This window comes from Geospiza fortis, unplaced genomic scaffold (genome assembly GCF_000277835.1).
Source record: "Geospiza fortis unplaced genomic scaffold, GeoFor_1.0 scaffold139, whole genome shotgun sequence".
Lineage (NCBI taxonomy): Eukaryota > Metazoa > Chordata > Aves > Passeriformes > Thraupidae > Geospiza > Geospiza fortis.
Window position 1 is genome coordinate 1810336 of NW_005054406.1, and position 13181 is coordinate 1823516.

The following is a 13181-nucleotide window of genomic DNA, read 5'->3' on the forward strand; positions in this document are numbered from 1 at the left end:
CATTATTCTGTTTTTACAACACATTTCTTTAATTCAGTACATATGCTGATTTAAAAAAAAACCAAACAACTCTTGATGTATACCGTGGGAAAATAAGAAAGCAAGCATGAGAAAACTGCTGGAGTAAAATTCCTCTCTAGTTTTACTTAATTTAGTTGCTAGAGGTAAACAATACATGCAAAATTTACAGCTGATTTCACACAAAGTAAAAGATAATGTTTTGAAACTATTAGTTTAGGTCACGCTGATATATGCTGCCAGAAGAATATGTGATATGCAAAATAGGATGTAAATGAGATCAAGGAAAGCATTTAAGTATAAGTAGAGAAAGACATGTGTACCTCAGAGAAACTCAGATTTGGATCTGGATTTTGGGTTGGGATGGGTCAAATGGTAGAAGTTTGAGGAAATGTGAATGCATAAGCACAACACACTCAGGACTCTTGAGGCAGCATGAATATTTTAAGCAAACCCTTCATAAGGTTTCTACTTATCTTAGGAAGCTGTTTCTGAAATAGTTCATCTCCTCTGCTTTTCTCAAACATCTGCAGTCAAGGCTGCCTGGTAGAAACCAGGAAGAAAAAAATCCCAAAACACCTAAACTTGAGATCTCATTTCTATATCATGCCGCTCTCTCTACTTTTTTCAAGTTTTACCTAAGCAAAAAGCAAGATTAAGTTAAAGTAATATTTTTAGGTTTAAAATCTATTACTTATTATTCATTAGCATAAGTTATTAATTTAGCAGTTACCATTATACCAGTTGAACATATAAAACTCTGTTAAGTTTCAAAATGAGAGAATTTTAAGCAGGCTTACTTAACTCAGTTCTCCTTTGTATTTGCACTGTATGGCAATTCCTTGTTTTCTGATCATATATTTTTCCGCAGGATAACAAAGTAAATCATTGCACAGGGCAGATAGTAATCATTGCATAAGCAACTAATTAATTTCTTCTCTTTTCCTTTATTATGCTCTGTGAGGCCCTGTCTTTGATTCACTCCAGTTTTCTCAAACTGCCTTCTGAAGATAGACCTATTAATTCACTCACACATTTGTCACTACCATCACATCTGAGTGTTTCCTAATAAATTTATTTAGTTATGAAAGAAATTTTTTTTCATCTGCAGTTATACTCTGAAGTAAATAGGGTTGTTATTATACTCATTTTAAACCAGAAATTTAGGTATATATTTTTGATTGCTCACTTGTATACTTTTAGGACTCAATTTGTCAGTTCTTCACATTGTAGAGAACTGTATATGTTCAAACCCTTGAATTTGCTTGGAGTAATGGGAATTTAGCAGATCTATGTAATGCAATTGACCCTTTGTGAAAAGGGATGAACTCTGCAGAAAAAGCAGGAGAGTCCAGTTCCAGAGCAGCCATAATGTCCTTTCTCCTATCCCAAAACTCTAATCAGTCCCAGCTTCCACTTGGCCCATTTACTCTGTCCTGTTTTCCTTTTCCTTCATCATTTTTTTCTACATTGTTCCCTGTCTCAAGCTCCCTTGTCTGATCAGCCCATCTCCTGCCTTCATCACATTTATATTTTTATTGTCCTCTGTCGCTATATCCTGTGAAGTTGGTACGGAGACAGAAATAAAGCATCTTAGCATTTCCCACATATATTTGAAAGCAGGGAAGTAGGAGTCCTATGGATGGCAGCATCCTTTACACAGCTCTCATTTATGCTCTTGTTCTCTGCTTAAGATGGAAGAAGATGTGATCATGTAAATGTAATGTGCATGCACAAAGCAGCTAAACCAGAGCTACATAAGAGGATTTGATTTTGAAATTTTTGCATGGTGAAGTACTTAATTTACATTGTGTTTGAGTTCTGGTATTATAATTTCCTTGTTTCTAAAATGAGGAAGCAGAAGCTGAAAAGAAGCAGAAATTCCATAATATGGGATACTACTGGCCATCTGTCAGGCCACCAGCCACCATGGGACATTTTGGTGTCTGCTCTATTGCCTGTGCTGCTGTCGTAGCAACAGCAGTAGAAGCTTTAGTGATCTGCATGGACTGGCACCAGGAGGAGATGGGGAGCATTGCTGGGATGTTTCACACATGTTTGCTAACAGCAGAAGAGTAGTGAGAATCAGGAACCTTGGCTCCTGCCCCAGGCTGTAGAGGGAAATGTATACACATTTTTCACCTATAACCCAAGCTGAGATCCCTTTTGTCCCTTCCCTATTTATCTATATTGTTCTCATCTCTTCTTCATCTTTTATTCCTTGTTCAGGTTTTTAATGTAGTTTTTTTCCATTCTTCTGTAAAGATTTCAGCCTTTTTAAAATTCTTGGCAAATACTTGTTTAATGTACAGGGTACCGAGAACAATTGAGGGTGTAGTAGAAAAACCGATAGAACAGCATAGGAATCATGTTTCTGGACTGCATTATTTGGAAGGATTTAATACTTTTTTGGTTTTACCATCAAATCAAATATCACACATGTGCTGGTAAGGCCTTCATATCACATTTTACTGATACATTATCTCTTTGTGTGCATTTTACAGCACATGCAAATAATGTATAATGTAGCTTCCTAACTGGAATTGTGCTAACACAGATTTTTTTTTTGTATCCCAACTAAAATACAAAATAGCAGACACTTCAAATAATATTACGTAATAATATCATTCATGTAATATTCACAATCAAAATAATATAAGAATCCTACAAGGTTAGAGAAATGTTTTGCTTAACAGTCATGCTTACTGTATTGCCTTTTGGAAATTGTGGCTCCAAGATTCCATTGCTCACATTTCCTGGCCCTCAGAATAATAATGTTGCAATTTTCAATTAAATTCTTCCAGGGTTGGTCAGCATAATTATTCCTTACCACCCGTGCTTCTCATCTGTAAGATTCTTACTCAGGTTTACCATGCAGATTGCACAATTTTTCATTTTTGCCTGAAGCTCAAATAGGAAAGTCAGAGCCTTTGTGCATAATTTGTCAGCAGACTAAAGCAGTTACAGCCTGGTCAGTGATCTCCAAATAACAGAACAATATCTTTTGCTTTAATTCTCAATTACTTATGCTGGGAAAAAAAAAAGGAAAAAAAAAAGGGGATTGACAGCTTTGAAGCTGTCTCGAGAAATCAATATCTGGCAGGGAACCAAACTTTTCCAGTATTAAGATTTTGGTTATAGTACTTGTGAAAAGCAACTATTTTTTAAAGGACCTAGGAACACTATATTGATGAGTAAAGTTAACTATGATGGGAAAGCACTTAACAGTCCACCCAGTGACAGCTACCAATATTAAAGTATTCATAAATTAAATTCAGTATGATCTTAACAAGGGGCCTTTACTTATCAGTTTTCTTTATTTATTCCTTATCATAGCAGGTTTTTCTAACACTTACGATTACTTCTAAACTGTAATACCATTGTGGAATTATAAATACTGTTAAAAACAAAATTTTGAAACATAAAACAAGTAAAAGTGAAAAACCTAAACAATCTATAGCTAGAATTAATTTTTGTTTTAAAAGGACAGATTTTGTTCATCAGTAAATCAATCCCAGTTAAAAAACAGCTGACCAACTGTGAGAATTTCTACTCAGTGTCCTGTCAATGTGGGAATCTGGGAACTCAGGTACCAGAGACTCCCAGAAAGTGACAAACTTATTTCTACTTAGTGCTACTTTGATGTAAAGATAATCACAGTTTTTCAAAGGTCATTGATATATATATACACACACACATATATGTATATACTTTAGGTAACTAAGTGTTAGCTTGGTCTGTTGTGGAACTAAATATCCCATCCTCAACACCTACCCTTGCTGTCTTGGGTCAGTTTTCTGCCAGAAAATTCCATTATTGCTTATTCTGAAGAATCTGATCCTCAGGAAGATTTGCAGTTCAACCAGGTGCCTTCAAGTTTGGATACTTCCTTGATACTGTTGTAGTATGCCCAGTCTTTCAGTCCCAAGGCATCTGTGTGGATTTTCTTGTCTTCTGTGGTGGATGTCTTTTGGTATTTCCTATGGAGGGAGGAGTGCAGCCTCCTTTCCCTCACTACAGTGAAGCCTGAGAGCTTTTGTTTCCCACATCTCTTTTTAACTCAAAGTAATGAGCTCAGTCTATTTTTGCATGTTCTCTACAATAAAGTAAGAGTCGGAATTTCTGTTCCTCCATCTTTTTTCCATGTCATTCTGCCACAGTGATTTCCATATTCTTGGTGATCTTCTACTCTTTCTCGTAACTTTCTTTCACTCATCTCTCTGTTCCCAGAGGTGTCACCCTGGCAGTGTTCACATAGAAAAGTGAGCTTCTCTGAAGCTCTCCCTGTTAGCCATGATTCTTCTTGAAAAACAATTCCATGGCAGTACAGTGTTTTCATGACAGAAAGGATATCCTTACCTCATACTTCTAGGGAAACTCTTCTATATTAATATATTATCTATTATTTATTTCTACTAATGGGTTTTTACTGCAATTTGCTCAGCAAGAGCTGGGAAGAGGAGGCATCCTCCCAGAAATGGAGAAACTTCTGTTGTTTTTATTCTGATGAATTAAAAAAATAAAATATTACTGGAAAAGAGTAGTATTTTCCTCCTTGCTGTAGGCATCTGGTAAAAAATAGGCCTTTTCAAACATAAATTCAAAATGCAGAGACAAAAACTATTAGGATATATTAGTAAAACACCACAGGAACATTTCCTTCTTTAGATAGCCACATTATTCTTGGACATTGACCAGTGCCTGTACTATTTTGAACCTTGATAGCTCTCCCAATATACAGTCACTTTATGTACTCAAACCAATTATTCCTGCAGAATTCTGTTTACCTGCTGGAGTGAATTCTCCACCTGTATCCTGTGTTTTCCACTTGAGGTGTTTCTGATGTTCAGTTCCTGGATGTGCATTTGTTGTTTCATCTACAAAGAAGTATTATCCTTTGCCTTGCCTTCCCTTACCCACCTTCCCCTTCCCTTTTCCCGTTGAGATTACATCTGTCCTCCTATAAGAATGCAGCAAGACTTGAGACCCATTATATAGTTTTCACTCACTTTTATCTTAGAAAATTACTCTTTGCTGCAAGAGAAATAATCAGTTACATTCCTATTTTCACCTTTTTACTCCTGTTGTTTATGTCTTTTTTTTTCTACATGGAAACTTAATAGAAGTTGTCATTACAGTTTTTCTTGAATACTAAGGTTGTTGAGCCTAGTAAGTAATCTTGTGTTAAGTTGAAATACTCCTTGGATGCTAAGTATGTATCTATTGAATCTGCAGACACTTTTTGAAATTCCTTGATGCTTTAGCTAACTTTTGTATAGGAAATGTGATTGCAAGGACCAGATGTGATGTATTTGGAGAAATGCTAAAAAGTGCTTGATTGAGCCATTTGTAAATGATAGTGTTTTATTAATTTATCTGCAATGTTGTGGTAAAAAAACTGAACAAACTGTAGTTTTTTATGTGTTCTTAAATTGCAAGTTAGTGTGCTAGTCTAATTTAAATTGTTAAAAACAAAACCAAGGAACATAGATCCCCAATTATTAGTTCACCTATAAGGAAAAATCTTTCCCATTTTGCTCAACAATCCTTGGGCCAAGTGAAATTAGGAATCTTATGTGGTTTCAGTGGGTTTTTTTTGCATTTTTGTTTCCTGTATTTATTGCAGATTTCCACTTGGATACCTTATCTTTGATGGCAGCATGCATGCCTGGCCAGAACAGAACACCTTGGGCTCTGTTCCTGCACTTCTCAATACTCAAATGGGCACTGTAGGTTATACCTAGCATTTCCAACCTCATGTTGTGTGGTGTTATGATAATGTCCTTTGTATAGAAACCCATCATCTGCAGCAACCTCATCTCTGTAGTCGCAATAAGTTTTACATATGGAAGTGGCTGGGCTTTTTCTCTGTTAGAATAACTCATTCAGACTCTGGTAAGGTTGAGTCATTCCATTTTTCTCACTTAAGTTTGTCAACTTTTGTCTCTGAAATGGAAAACTCTTGAGTTTTGTTTACATAAGACCCTTCATCATTGTTTACATTACTCAGAGGTAGTCTTAAAAGCATGAACTCTCTAAAAAGCTCCTTAAAAGCCATCTGCATTTCAGTATCTCTGATGCTGTGAAATGTTCCATGCAAGCACAAAATTGTTTGCATGAAACACCTTGCAGAATCAGGGCCTTAGTAAGTTGTCAATACTATGAAATGCTCTGAAATGAGAGGCTTCCTTTGCATAGTGGTATCTACAACAGCCAAACAGTTCATGGCCTGTTTCTTTATGTACTTAACTATTCAAAACAAAAGATAACAGTAGCTTGTATTTTTTTACTGTTTGGATTTGAATCGTTATTTAAAACCATTTGCCACTCAGTTATTACCAAAATAGCCTCAATTCAGATGAACAATCACTGAATTAGAGTAATTTTTTCAAAGCAACCTGTATGACTCAAAGAGTCTTTGTTTTTAGAAGCAATGTAAGTGATGGGCATCCACATCCCTGCAACTTCTATATGCCTAACTTTGAAATTGGAATTCAGTGTCTGCAATAACAACTTAGGCAGTTTTGAAGATACATTCCTTAGTTCTTAGCTCTTCACTAATCACCAAATATTTCAGTGTGAATGTTTGTTTGATGGTTTATTTTAATTTTCGGAACTTTTCTCTTGTCAGTCATTCTAGTGCCATACTGTGCAGTTTCTAAGCAACTGTTCTGAGAGGAGCACTTAATTGTGATTAATTATAAATGAATTTGTTTAGCTGTGTTAATATGCCCAATGATCTCTCTAAGGCCTTCTTGTCTTGGAGTTTTTCCATTTGTACAGTTGCCTCTGTCTTCCTTGGGTTTGGTCATACTTCTTTGTCATTGAACTTGTCCTACATAATTAATCTCATTCAGCCTGGCATTTGCTTGTAATCAATTCAAGGGTCTTTTCTTTGGCACAATTTGGTAATTGTGCAGACTCCCATTGTGGTGTTGATCATTTTTGCTTCAAGTCAACAGATCATAACCAATTGCTCATTCCATCCAGATCTGCAAAGATCTGCAACATGATGCTGTGGTATATCCCAAGTGCTGAGGCAATCCCCGTGGGAAGTTGCATAAACTATATAGTTGCTAAAAGGGGAGTTAAAAATGCAGTCTTTTGCACTTTCTGTGTTTGGTCAGACTTGCCAAAACCCTTTAATATATACCCAAAAATAAAAGTAATTTTGTCACTTGAAGTCCTAAACATGATTGTCCAGATCCTCAGTTGGTGTAAATTAGCATAGCTCTGCTGCCTTTGGAAGAGTTACGCTAAGATACAACAGTGATGATCTGGTCAGATGCCCTCAGCTACTCTCTTGGGTTAGCATTCATGTTTGATTGCCTTATTTAAATTTTTTGAAGTTACAGAATTCCTTGCATTATATTTGGTTTCTTAAAATGGCCAGTTGCTAACTTGATTATGTGGTGTCTGTATCTGCACAGTAACATCTGATTTTGCCATGCAGTTAAATTCATCCCTTTACTTTTATCTCAGTGCTATTGGGACTTTATGTGGCACATTTTTTGCAGCACTGTAGTATCTATATCAATGTTTTATATCTCTAAAATATCCCATATCCCTCATAAACACCTCATCATAATCTTCTTTTACAATATTTTTGTATTCCCAGTAAGTGGAATTTACATTTGCTCATCTGCATGTAAAAGCTGCTCTTCTACCCTAACACACACAGAATTTCCACTGCTTCAAAGTCTGTTGATTTCTCTCCTTCCACAGATAAGAACACTGTGCTCTTTCAGCATGGCCTCAGTTGTATGAAACAACCTTAAATTTTGAGGAGTACTTTACCACTGGCCATCATTGATTATTTTTGTATGCTTGACTGTGCTTGCACTCTACTCAGCTTCAGCAGTACATGTTTTCTGTAATAAGGAGGCAGAGGACTAAAGTATAAGTACATTACTGTCATTAGGTATTATTTTTTGGACTGTGGAAAACAAAAGGAAAAAAGACAGGTAGTTCAAAAAATGAATCTGAATAAATTATATTTAAGATGTAGTTTCCAGAGCTATAAGATTTACATAGTTTCATTCAAATAATGAGCTGTAAAGTAGTCAGTCAGTGTGATATTTAAAATACTTTCTTCAGACTTCAGAGTTAACAGTACACCGAGATGAACAGAACCTAGTTTCCAAATTTTCAGACTGCAAATTGATGGGAATGTAATTATGAAAGCATTTATCAGTTAAAAGAACTATAATTTATTCAGAAGACATTACATACCCAAGTATTTTTCTTCTATATTAAATAGGAAAACAATCAAAACATACAGATGCAGTTTATAAGAAAACTAAGTGATAGACTTTCTTTTCTTTTTCACAGGTAAAAAACTATTTTTTTCTAGGCCAGCCTGGCATTTTCTTTAATACATGGTGCATACCAAAAGTATTCTGAAGAAGAATTACAAAATCACAACTTATTGCTTTTACCAGTAAAACTATGTGCTTAGGGGTTTATTTGTTTCCTTGTAGAAACTGATGATAGCTAAAAGAAATAAAATGACCCTGCTTTAAATGCAATCTATTGAATGCTGAATTCAGAGTTTAATAGGTAAAAAACATTCATTTTTGACTCTATGATTGGAATCCCTATTTCAGTAATGAATCAGACATGATGACAGATAATAGGTAAAGAATAAAAAAAAAACTTAATTATTTCTTTAAAATATTTGTATTTTTTTTCTTTTAAATCCCAGAGTTATTCTTTAATGGGGAGTGAATTCAGTAACTGCTGGGCATTTCACAAATAAGTTTTCATTTAAAAGCTGTAAATGTTGGTTATGCTAGACACTGCAGAGATATGGTGGACACTGCAGAGAAAAATGGTTTTGTTCCCAATGAATAAGAGTTGTAAAAAAATTAGAGAAAAAGCTTCAGGGGAATCATAAAAGTTTATATGAAAATAACCAAATAATTTTTAAAAATGATAGCTCATGGGTTTCTCCTCAAGGCTTCTCCAGGAACCATTGTAGGTGGTGGTTGCACTCTGATGCACTAATCAAGCAACAACTGTCAGGAAAGCGTAAGTATTTTCTATCAGTGTAGCTATCATGAAGGAGGGGCAAGGGCCTTGCTTTTGAATTACACCAAATACAACTTCTGTGGCTTGAGTGTGAAGAATATAAAAGAATGAAATTATTAAGAATTCTTTTATTTACTTTTTTAAACCAATTAAGGTTTATTCCTCAACATTCCCTTTCACAGAAAAAGTCCTTTAATAGTTCTAATTTTTTACTGAGACCTAATCTGAAGTATTTTTAAGTTATAGAATCATAGAATCACAGAAAGGTTTGGGTTGGAATGGACTTTAAAAGTCATCTAGTTCCAACCCCTCTGCCATGGGCAGGGGCACCTTCCACCAGACCAGGTTACTCAACACCATCCAACCTGGCCTTAAATACCTCCAGGGGTGGGGCATCCACAGCATCCCTGGGCAACTGTGCCAATAGAACACCTCCCACTATCTTTATCAGGCTTCAGATCCAAGATTATGTTCTGCAACTTTGAAAAGCTTTCCTTAAGCAGCATGTTTTTAATGGAGCGAGAACAATATTACAAGGCCAAATTGCACATAGAGTTTGCACTTCTTCCATTTGACAAAACCTGTTTCAGGTTGATACTGTCATAGATAGAGTCCTATCACTATTCATTTATAAAGAAAAGATTTTTAAAGTTTAAAGTTTTAAAGTTTAATTATTCAAGTATTGGTAAGGAAGTTCTTAACTTTTTTTGGATTCTATTTGATACAATAAGCCTCTGTAAATTTAAAATTACTGATGTTCTGCAAATGTTGTATGCAAATCTATTATCCAGAATACTATGTTTAATAATAATTTAACTGATTTTAATTTAATTTTTACAAATTTTTAGTTAACTCTACTGAAGCCAGAGTAAATGCTGCTGATTCACAAATTGTAATAAGTAACACATCAGGACCACATATCTCAAATTTTTGCAAAATTCTTGTGAATGTTAATGTACCACAGACCAGATGTGTTCATATCTTCATATAAGATCTTACATAATCAAGAACATTTTCAGAAATATTTTTATTCCATCTTAAAATTCAAAAGGAAGTGGGATTGTCTTAAAGGCTAAGAAAAGCTTCTTTTTATCTGTTCATGTCAATGAAGATACTTCCATTCAAAGGTAAAGTAAATGTAATGAATAAGATACTTATCCAAGGGGTGAATTTTCTCACAAACTTCTCTCACCATGAAAAGGGGGAATTGGCTGTTTTTAGAGACACTGCCAATGGTTTACATTCTGTGCAAAAGATACAGTTGACAACTATAAGTACTGGAAAGTGGAATCTGTGAGAGACATTTCTGTAAGATGTAGTTTGCTGGATAACTTATTCCACAATTGACCTTCCTGTGGTCCTGTATTCATCTTGAAATTAGTGGTTTTTCTGTGTCTGAATGGGTGCTGAGTGGAATTATACCTATCTCTACTTCATGCTAGAAGGTTAATGAAGGTGTTCTTCTTCTGTGTCATGTATAGCTGAGGATCCCAACCTTGGAGCTAATCAAAACAGAATTTGTGTTGCAACTAGGTTCCTGCCCCATGTAATAGTCTTCCAAGTCCTTGGCAAAGGGCTTTTATTTAGCAGGAATGGTTACAAGGATAGTGATATCTTGAAAAATATTTTGGCAGAGTTTGACTAAAAGATGTAAACATACATTCTGATAGTAGAAAGTTATGGTTCTTCCTCACCAGCCTGGAAAAAGAAAAGTATTAATCAAAGTTTAGAGAAGGTCTGTATCAACACTAACCAAGTCAATTAGAAATCAGTAAGGAGCAGTAAATACATGCTTATTTGCCCATAGGCACCTAAAACAGGAAGTGGTTTTGGAAAATAAGTTTATTGCTTTGAAAAAATCAGAGGGAAACCTTCTTGTAAAAGTCATGTAAGGCAAAATTAGAGTCTCATTGAGGGCTGCTTTTCTACCTGTGCAGTGCATGGGAGCTGTGAGCCCTGAGGTATAGCAGAGCCCTACTGTGTGCAGCCGCATGGGCCATTGTCCTGCACAGCCCTTTATCCCTGGCTGGAACCTCCAACCTCCCTGCGCTGTGCAGCTGCTTGGGAAACTTCTCCTGCAGCTCTCAGACTGCAAACCTGATGCAGCTCTTTTGTGAGATGCTTACAGTATAAAGCAAGCCTGCACTGCTTGTCCTATGGGAGTTGCAGAAGTGGGAATTGTACAGAAGCATGTACTTTCTGCCTTTGTTAACTTTGAGGAGAAAGTAAGGAGGGCCAAAGAAAAGACATGAGAGCATATCCTATATCAATGAAAAGCACAATTTATTCTCAAGTGCTCTACTTAATGATACCTTGGAACATTCACATGGAGCTGGAATTATTACTTATGTGCTGTTCAATACAGTCTCAGATTCCAACAGAAAAATGAAGAGTTTAGCTTGAAACAGTTATAATGGTCTTATCAGAGATCCTGCCCTCACTGAAGGGATATCTCCTTTGTTCTCATAATGTGCAAACTGCCTCATCCACTCTGACAGGTTAGGGTGAAATGACACCAATTTCAGGTTACTGAATACTGTACTAAAAGCTCTGTTGTTTCTTTTACTGCTACCCAGACAGCTGCACCATCCTTTCAGGGGGAACAGGAAACTCCGAAGCAGAGGCAGATGGATGCCCAGAGTAGAAGCTGAGAGTATTATCTCGGGTACACAGTCTCTCTCAGTGATCAGGATATTTATTGTGATCCACTTCATCTACCTCACTGAAAATTTCTGAGCATTCATTAACTCTGCAAGCTGGACTTCAAAATCATCACTTTCAGTTGTTGAGAAGAACATATACAAATTCAAAGAAATACACAAGTATTTTGAATATATAAAACTATGTGATAAATTTGCTGATGGTTGAAACTTGAACTATTCAGAAGGGACTGGAATCAAGGGAAAATTATAGTGCATGATATTTCTGGAACAGAGCCTCTAACTAAGGGCTGCGTCTGTACTGCTAATAGGAGGCCAGACAGTATTCTCTCTGATACAGCTTTTACGAGGCATTACAGAATTATAAAATCATGTAGCCAGGGGTATCCAAATGTTAGCTAGTCTAAGCTCCTGCTCTGATCAAGTCCAGTAGGAATAAGTTGCTCAGGACCTCCTCCAGTCAAGTTGTGAGTTTTGCCAAGGTTGGAGTTCCCACAACTGTTGACCAGATTGATACTTGGTTGCTTTTTTTTTTCATTTATAATAAATTTGCTTTCCCATGCTGAATTCTATCCATTTATTGGCTGTCTTTCAGCTGTGCAGCTCTGAGAAAATGTCTGTTATGCTTTCACCACACCAACCAGTTAGGTATTCGTAGACAGCAGCAAAATTGCTTTACGCTTTTCAGAAGAATAAGCAAACTAACTTCCTCGGCCTTGGATGTCAAGTCCTTCAGGCCCAAAACCATCTGGCAATGTCTTGTAGCAGTGCAAGGCTGTGCCTCAGTGTTTGTGTTTCTGAGAGTTCTGGGAAGAAAATTGTACCTTCCTAGGTGTTAGTTCATTACATCTGGTTTGTCTGCCCAATGTCTACCAGAGGAGTCTAGCTCAAGGCAGTAGGATTGAACACTTGCAGGGATGGCATAACTGTGGTAATACCCAGCTGTCCTCCTTGTAGACAGGTTCATAACTACGCTCTCACTAGGGATTTTTCCCTTCAGTATGAATTAAATATGCTTACTGCATGTCTGAGGGAAGTTAGCACTCAGTGTGGAGCGTGAGTCCTAAGTCAGCCACATGAAAAATTAGAGCAAGTCCAAGAAGGTTTCAAGAGTCAGTATAAAGTCACACAGAAAATCAGTAACAAAACTAGATTTCCCTTGGCTGCACTGTTCATTAGCCTTCTTACTAGACCAGACTGCCTCTCACAGTCTGATATAATTCACACTCAGTATTTTCATATTTCTTCACTTAGGCTTCTGACAAATGTTTTTAGGCCTAGAGGGGAAAAGCTGCTTGTTTTCATGAAATGAAAACTGAAGTATTTTGCTCACTTGCTGTAGATGCTTCAGTCCAAAATAGAAAGTATTATCTCTGCTTTATCTGTCTGGGAAAGCAAAACTCTTGAGTTTGCTCCCTTTATCCAAGTGTTAGCCTGTCCCTGTCAGCGGATGATAGATGTTTCCAGACAGAA

At 36.3% G+C, this 13181-nt stretch overlaps 1 protein-coding gene across 13 annotated transcripts in view; it reads left to right on the forward strand.

The window, feature by feature from the left end:
* Positions 1 to 13181, forward strand: part of MYT1L (myelin transcription factor 1 like) — a 310448-nt gene that overhangs the window by 252759 nt on the left and 44508 nt on the right. The gene's annotated exons all lie outside the window — the stretch shown is intronic.